Here is a 7,622-nt window from a genome sequence, read left to right as displayed (position 1 = left end):
ACTGAGTGGCAGCAGTGCTCAGTGCTGAAGAGAACAGAAGACATGGAGTGGGAGTTTTATCACTGACTTCACTGGAAGCAGGATTAGGCTGTATGGGACCTATTCTCAAAACTGGTAGTCCCACTGAAGTCAATAAGAAATGGTTTGTGGGATTGGACCCTAAATCAGACACGGTCAGTAGAGATCAAACTGTCGTGCAATGTATAGAAGGCATACACATGATTAAGTGAAAGGCTGAAGGTCAAACCTTGTCTGGCCCACAAATTAATTATATGCAGTTAATATTTGGTGGATTGGAAGGCCTTGGAGAAATGTGTTGTGCCTCATTCTGTCCTATCTTAAAACCTTTTTTCTGTTTGAGACTCAGGATCATTAAGACAGAACAAGAGGATTTCTTTATAGCCTATGTTATGTGGCAGGCCCTCTACTCATTCTGATGCTGGGGTAGCAAGCTGCTAGGTGCTATGGTAATGCAAATAATGAAAATTAAGTACAATTGACTTAATTATACTTAATTACTTATATAAGGCTCTTTGACCTTATCAAAACAATACATGATAATTTTTCACTAATTCAGATTAACTCATTGAGTTTCCAAGAAACTTATTTTAAATCAAGATTTTTTTGATGGAAAACTGTTGACCAGTTCTACATGAGAACTACAGACCAAAATTTACTGCTATCCCGGGGAAGATTATAGAGCTTATTAGTGGGAATGACATATTCTGGGCTGTACCATGCTTTCCAGTATTTCCCACAGATTAGAGAAAGTAGTGGAAAACTCATTATAAGCAGGACTCCTTATACTTCATGGCATAACAGTATCAGATTCTGTGGTGGTAACCCCTAAATTACACAACAATGTTGGTTTATCCGGTCATCATGAAAACTCCTTTGTTCCCAGCCCCCAAAACACAGTGAGGCTCAGGCAAAAGCACTAATTGATATAAATGTTGGTTTTTCTACCATTATTATTATTTTCAAGGATGGGTTTTTCATCACGCTCTTTATCTGCTACAGATCCCCATCTCAGCTCCCATGATGTTGTCCAGGAGACCCAGCTCAAAACCGCTTTCTCCCAACATGCTAAGGAAGAGGGGAGCTTGGAGCCTTCTATAGTTTATCTCCCCAGCTCTCTGGCTATGTCTACTTTGTGCACCTTACAGCAGCACAGCTGTGCTGCTACAGCAGTGCCACAGAAAGGCATGCAGTGTAGCTGCTCTTTGTTGGCAGGAGAGCTCTCTCCTGCGGACAAAATAAAACCACCCTCAATGAGGGGCAGCAGCTTTGTCTCCTGCTGACAAAGCTATGTCCACACCTATGCTTTTCGCTTGTAATACTTTTGTCAGTTGGGGTTTGTTTTTTCACACCCCTGACCAATAAAAGTTTTACTGACAAAAGTGCAGTGTAGACATAGTCTTAGCTGCTGCACTGTTCTCCAGACTACCCTTATGCTTCCTCTGGCTGGGAGCTGGATTCCACTTCTCACTCCCGTGCTGCCTGGCTCCAAGGAACAATGCAAGGAGCATATGCTGTAATCCAATTAACTTCTCCAATTAACTCAGGGTGACAGAGAAAACAAAACATTGGCTTCAGCAAAATGGTAAATACTGTGGCAGGGATGCTAAATTCCATGGCATCTTGGGAAAATTTCAAGTTATCCAGCCACTGAATTGTAGAGTCTAACAGGCTGTAACTGAGATAAATGGGGCAGGCCACTCCTCTCAGAACTATTGGTTCTTGCTCTGATCAGATGTAGGCAAATGGACACTGCATTGATTTATGCTCGGTTCATGTACTTGAAGTTTTTTTCTGTAACCATAAGGGCTGCTAACATACTGTTTTTAAATGAAAGCTGAGAGTCTGGAGCACATTTTTGCAACAAATCCCACAGCCATGGAATCACAGAATACACAGCAGGCCCTGCCTATAAATTAATTGCCTCAAATCTGTCAAAGGGAGAGGAGCTGAGACCAAGCTGCAGTAGCAGCCCCTTTGTCTCATTACCAAGCTTGTGGAAGCCCTGCATGGAAAGAGCTCCAGAAGTTTAGGTGACTGCAGATCCAGGAGAGTAACTCTTACCTGCAGGAGTTAATGCAATATTATTCTTGTGGATTTCTAATCAGCACTGTCAATAGCCTTTGCGGGGCTATAACATAAGCCAGACATGGAGGAAGAGTCCAAGGTAGGATGGCAGCAGGGACTAGTGGAGAGGGGATTTCTACAGCACTTCATATAGCTGTAGCATTTTCTTATGAAAATAAGAATATGAGTGAGTGGTGCTGGAGAGCCTCATCCTTGACCTCCATGCCGTTGGACTGCAACCTCCCCCCCTACCCCATTAAACCTGCATGATCTACAGAAACTCCACAAGAAGATATATGCAGAGTTTTCTAGGACATCCCTATAGTCCTCTTGGATTTTCCACAATGAAGGTGTACCCAGGCCCTATTTATCAGGAGCCATTTGTGTGCTGTTAATGAGGCATTTGACTGACTGGGGTAACAACAATATCCTCAGGCTTTTTATTTCCTGGATTGTGAAGGGGATTGTGCTGGTTCAGGTTGGGGGCCCCGTATTCACATGCTATTGTAATAATCTTTGTACAAGATATGCCTTGTAAGGTATTTGGAAACTAAATTACTGGTCAATAATATCATGGTGATTTGTGTGTAACAACATCATGTGTAAAGTTATGAAATCCCCCCTGTATGATGTTAAAGGCACATGTTCAAACCCATGTATCCCTGATTAGGTAGAACTGGTCAAGCAGGTCTGTCTTTAAAAAAAAGGATGTGTGTTCACCTCAGTTTGCATATAAGCTGTATACAAAGGCCTCAGACCGTGAGAAGGGAAAGAAAGAAGACAAAATCTGCATTTCAGCAAACGTGGGGAGAAGAAACAGCTTGGCACTTCTTCCCCAGCAGACTCCATGTTTCCTTGCTCTCAGCCAGAAAGAACTTTATCTAGGGGTCACTCTCAGGAACATGCATTTCAAGGGGTGACTTAACTATAAAAGTGAGGAGCAACAGCACTCCATGTTATTCCTCCTTGTCCATCTCTCTTTTTTTCACCTTAGAAGACAAAAGAAACAGACCACTAGAGCTTCTGAGCAGTTTCTGGCCTGAAACTTGGTCAGCAAGGCCACCAAAAACCTGTGGTAAGAATTTTACCTTGAACCATCTCTAGTTTAAGTTTAGAAAGTGTTTTATCTTTATTTTTAATTTCTGACTTTAGTGCCTTGATACTTGTACTCATTTAAAATCTCTCTCTTTGTAGCTGAATACATTTGTTTCACTCTTTTATCAAAACTAATCTGGTGTTGTGAACTGTGTGAGTCACTCTATTTAAGGTGGTAAGTTGCTGTATATTGTTCCCCTACAGTGACAATGAACCTGAAGTATCTGAACTGTCCAGGAGAGGGCTGCACATTACAGAACACACATTTTGAGGTGGAGATTCAGGACTGGGAGTGTGTTGGGGTCACCCTGCAAGTAATGACCCAGACCGGTTGAAGCTGGAGTGTGGCTGGTGTTTGCTGACAGGCTGCTGGGATCAAAATTGCTGAACCAGCACTGTGATCATACACAGACACTCTGGGTGTGACCTGTATGCTGACAGGCTGTTTGTGAATGACCCAGGTGAGAACTACAGTAGCAAGGCATTGTGAGTCATCTGAGGATGCAGGGCAGGGGTTACTCAGCCCCTCGCTCATTTGTATTGCACCCTGGAATGTCATAGGAATTAATTCTGATGAGCCCACTGATGCTTACTCACAAATATAAAAAAAATTCTTCTTAGAGTGCTTGCTCATATCCATTCCAGTTAGGTGTGCGCGCGCCGCGTGAACGCTCGTCGGAGACTTTTTACCCTAGCAACACTCGGTGGGCCAGCAGGTCGCCCCCTGGAGTGGCGCCGGCATGGCGCCTGATATATACCCCTGCTGGCCCACCCGCTCCTCAGTTCCTTCTTACCGCCCGTGTCGGTCGTTGGAACTGTGGAGCACGCCTAGCCGCTCTCCACCTCCCTAGCGTTTCACTCTTCTGTAGTCTAGTGTATATAGTTTAGTTATTATAGTGTTAGTTGTAGTTATAAAGTTAAGTAAGTATAGTTGTAAATAGTTATACTGAGGATCGGGGGTTCGCCCCTTTTTCCTCCCCGCAGTGCCGGGGCCCATGCCCGGTTCACCCGGCTTTAAGCCTTGTGCGGCCTGTCATCGGCCGATGCCAACAGGAGACCCGCACGACTCCTGTCTGAGGTGCCTAGGTGAGTCCCACCTTATGGACAAGTGTCGGATCTGCAAGGCGTTCAAGCCCCGAACTAAGAAGGAGCGGGACAGTCGCCTGAAGCAGATCCTGATGGAGGCAGCGCTGACTCCCCCACCGTCGGCACCGACTCCGGCACCGGGACCAAGTGTCGCCTCCGCTCCGGACCGCCAGGCGCCGGCGAGGGCTCCAACTTCCCGCTCGGCACCGGCCCGGCACCCTAGCCGGCACCGCTCCCTCTCCCCGAGGAGCAAAAAGCACAGGGCTCCTGCGGTGCCTGCAACTGCACCACAGTCAGAGCGTGCCTCAAAATCTGACCGCCCGGCACCGTCATCTGCCGCGGCACCGAGCGTCGCCACACCGTCGACTCCGGCCCCTCAGAGGCCGTTGAGTCCTGTGCCATTCAGCTCCCCGGTGAGGACAGGGGTCAAGCTCGTCGCGCCCTCCACGCCGGAGACCTTCTCAGCGGCACGTGACATCATCGCATTGACAGAGCCCGAGCTGCCCCAACCCCCGGCACCGCCGGTGCGGGTTATACAATCGCTGGGCAAGCCCGCCATGGTACGGCCGCATTCGCCAGGCACTACCGAGCAGCGGTCCCGATCTAAATCGAGGGACCACTCACAGCGTCGCCGCTCGAGATCTAGACGCCGCTCGCAGTCCCGGGACCGCTACCTGCGGCACCGGTCATACTCGTGGCACCGGTCGAGATCCAGGTCGCCGTCGTACTACTCTCGGCACCGGTCTAGATCGCGGCACCGACGTTCATACCGCAGCCGATCCCGGCACAGCAGTGGCCGGCACCGGTCGACCTCCCGGCACCGAGCTGGTAGCAGGTCCTGGTCTAGATCACGGTACCGCCATGACTCCCGGTACCGTTCACCGGCACCGCGCAGTGACGTCGGGATGCGCAGAGGCCTGCCACAGTCATCGGCGGCTCCTCCCTGGCCTTCGAGGCACTCGTCCGCTTCATCCCATATGGACAGCGCCTCTTACGGGGGTTCAGATGTGCACGCCCGCACGGACCAGGGTCCACCTCAATGGTCCTTTTGGACGCCCTGGGCATACCACCAAGCCCAGGGCGAACCTTCAGGACAAGCTCGCTCCAACCCACCGGAGCATCGTGCACCAGAGGCCACAATCAGTCGGCCCCCCCCCCCTCAGGTACAGAGGAAGACCCCACGGATACCATGGGGCAGCAGGATTCCCGGGAAACGGAAGCCCCTCTGGACGAGGCTTCAGTGCAAGAACCGCTTCTCCCTGGGGTGTCTTCGTCCTCGTCCCCGGATGAGGCGGTAGCGGGCACGTCTTCATCAGGGCCCCCGCCGATCGATCTCCGGGCACATCAGGACCTGTTGAGGCGAGTGGCCCAAAACATAAACCTTCCTGTAGAGGAAGTCCCGGAAGTAGAGGACCCGGTAGTAAGCATCCTCTCAGCGGAGGCACCGACCAGGGTAGCCCTCCCCTTCATTAAGTCGATCCAGGCAAAGGCGGACACCATCTGGCAGTCTCCGGCCTCCATTCCACCCACTGCCCGCGGCGTGGAAAGGAAGTATATGGTACCATCCAAGGGGTATGAGTACCTCTACGTACACCCCGCTCCCTGCTCCTTGGTGGTACAGTCAGTCAATGACCGGGAACGCCATGGCCAACAGGCTCCTGCTCCAAAATCCAGGGAAGCCAGACGCATGGACTTGCTGGGACGTAAAATTTATTCTGCTGGAGGCCTTCAGCTCCGTGTGGCGAACCAGCAGGCCCTCCTGAGCCGTTACAGCCACAACACCTGGGAGGCTGTCGGCAAATTTGCAGAGCTGCTCCCTCAGGACTCACGCCAGGAATTTTCATCTCTCCTGGAAGAGGGCAGGAGGGTCGCCAGAACCTCGCTACAGGCGTCCTTAGATGCCGCAGATTCAGCAGCGAGGACTCTGGCATCGGGCATAGCCATGCACCGTATATCGTGGCTGCAGTCTTCCGGACTACCGCCGGAGCTGCAATACACGATCCAGGACCTGCCATTCGACCAGCAGGGCCTCTTCTCTGAAAAGACGGATCCCAGGCTACAGAGCCTAAAGGATAACCGGGTCATCATGCGTTCTCTGGGAATGCACATGCCCCAGACTCAGAGAAGGCCATTCCACCCCTACCATCAGCGCACTTACCCCCCGCCTCGCCCCAGACAAGACTTCAACCGGAGGCGAGGCCGGCCAAATCGCAGACGACAGTCAGGTCCTCAAAGGGGTAACACTTCCGGGTCCGAAAAGCCACCGCAGGGACCCAAGGCGAACTTTTGAAGGTGCGCCCGAGAGCAGCTTACCAATCCCCTCTCTGGATCCACTTCATTTCCTCAACCGCCTCCGCCACTTCCTACCGTCATGGTCCCAGCTGACTTCGGATCATTGGGTCCTGAGCACGGTGCAGTTTGGTTACCATCTTCAGTTTGTTTCTCCACCCCCCTCCCATCCTCCCTCCTCATCCCTCTTCAGGGACCCCTCTCACGACAACTTATCGTCCAGGAGGTTCACAAGCTCCTGTCCATTGGGGCTATAGAGGAAGTGCCAAGGGAGCTAAGGGGCAAGGGGTTTTATTCCCGGTACTTCTTAATCCCCAAATCAAAAGGGGGCCTAGGACCCATCCTGGACCTGCGAGGCCTGAACAAATTCATCAAAAAGTTCAAGTTCCGCATGGTAACATTAGGAACCATCATTCCTTCCCTGGATTCAGGAGATTCGTACGCCGCTCTCGACATGAAGGATGCGTACTTCCACATTGCGATCTTCCCCCCGCACAGACGGTATCTCCGCTTTGTGGTGAATCAGGACCACTACCAGTTCACGGTCCTCCCCTTTGGGCTCTCCTCGGCCCCCCGGGTGTTCACCAAATGTATGGCGGTCGTCGCTGCTGCCCTGCGACTTCGTCGTATCCATGTCTTCCCTTACCTCGACGACTGGCTCATCCAAGGCACGTCGGAAGAGCAGGTGACCGGACACATCGCCATCATCACGGAGCTATTTGCGAGCCTAGGCCTGACCATCAATCCGGGCAAGTCCACTCTGGTGCCTACGCGGAGCATAGAATTCATAGGGGCAGTGCTGGACTCCAACCTTGCGACGGCCAGCCTCCCCCGGCACCGATTCCAAGCCATAGTGTCCATGGTCACAAGCCTGCGGGCCTTCCTGACCACATCTGCTCGAACGTGCCTCGCTCTCCTGGGGCACTTGGCCGCATGCACCTTCGTCACCAGACACGCAAGACTCCGCATGCGCCCGTTGCAGACCTGGCTCGCGTCGGTCTATCGACCACGCAGGGATGCCATAGACACAATTGTAACGATTCCACCCAATGTTCTAGGCTCCCTAG

Source organism: Gopherus flavomarginatus, chromosome 2 (genome assembly GCF_025201925.1).
Source record: "Gopherus flavomarginatus isolate rGopFla2 chromosome 2, rGopFla2.mat.asm, whole genome shotgun sequence".
Classification (NCBI taxonomy): Eukaryota; Metazoa; Chordata; order Testudines; family Testudinidae; genus Gopherus; species Gopherus flavomarginatus.
This window is presented reverse-complemented; position numbering follows the sequence as displayed.